The following is a 1,425-nucleotide window of genomic DNA, read 5'->3' on the forward strand; positions in this document are numbered from 1 at the left end:
CCCCAAAAATATTTAAATAGTCCACGCTGGTTTTGTTTCCATGACAAGAACTCTGAAGGTCAAAATAAGTCCGTTAACACCAGCGTATTGATCGTTGTCATTTGTCTGTGGACCCAAAATGACAGTCGTGAAGTCTTGTCATCAGACCCTTTTTGGGTGACCAATGACATGACAGCGCAGAGCAGAACAAAATACTTAAGACCTTTGGAAGAAAAAGAAAATGAAACAATATCTACATTCATGGTGTTGGTAAGATGTCCCCAAACAGGCACATACATGCACGCTGCAATCACATCATGGTATGCAACAACAAAACAGTAAAAACAGCACACGTTAAAGCAAAGAAACACACACTCACACCCTCATATATACACAGTTATGTGCATGCATGCACCCAAACTCACACAGAGGGACAGTTTAACAATAAGTGCACACTTTTTTGGGATAAGCATCAGACTGCAGCCCATTGAGATCACAGCCAATACCATTACAATTTCAAAAACAAACTTTGATGAGAACCATTCAGTTCATTCAAACATCCATAAAAACGACTCCAGATGGATGAGAGCACGACAATTAAAAACAAAAGCTCAAATAAAATGGAAATGAACGAACAGCTGAGAGGAGAAACGGACACTGACTGTTTGAAATATTCTTTAAAAAGAGTGAGCATCAAATGTGGGAAATCAAATGTTAACCCCTTTGAAGAGAAGATGATCCGGTCTCGCAATAAACTCTGACGTCTACTGCCAGACCAGAAGTCATGAAGAATTGTTGCAGACGTACGGGGATCTGTTTACTACAGGACATGTTAGTTAGTTAGTTAGACTAACAGGTGTATCCAGAGTTCCTATTAAAAGTATTCACCACCCATTGCACCTTTATTTTGAAATGCAACGCTGAAGCATAGTGGACCTAACACTCACCAAAGACTTCTGAATGAAACAAAATAATAAATCAAAAACTATTCGCATGAGCATGGACTGAGGGAGGGAGTTTGTTTTCATAACTGAGGATGCAAAAGGAAGGATATGGGAACATTTTGAAAAGGCACAGAACGGCCTGAAGACTACAGTAAGGTCAATCTGAAAAAACAATAAAAAGGGACAAATCAAAGAGTGCAGAGGAACACCTGCTGGGCGAGCTGTGTCGGTGCAAGAAGAGCACAATGTAGATCAGACTTTCAGCTTCACTGTGAAATGAAAGGAGGGGGAAGCGACGCCTCAAAGCTAACAGACGCACACAAAAGGCTGCTGCTGCTGCCAAAGCTGCGTACACTGAATATTTAAGAGGGTGAAAATCCATTTGAAGTTGCTCTGTTATGATACAAGTGTTTTTCTTCTGCAGATTTAGTCTGTTTTCGTCTTATCCTGTCTACAGAAAAATAATCAATTTTTACCTTCATGTTTTAGAATTCCTCTTAAA

The sequence above is a fragment of the Notolabrus celidotus genome, chromosome 20 (assembly GCF_009762535.1).
Source record: "Notolabrus celidotus isolate fNotCel1 chromosome 20, fNotCel1.pri, whole genome shotgun sequence".
Classification (NCBI taxonomy): domain Eukaryota; kingdom Metazoa; phylum Chordata; class Actinopteri; order Labriformes; family Labridae; genus Notolabrus; species Notolabrus celidotus.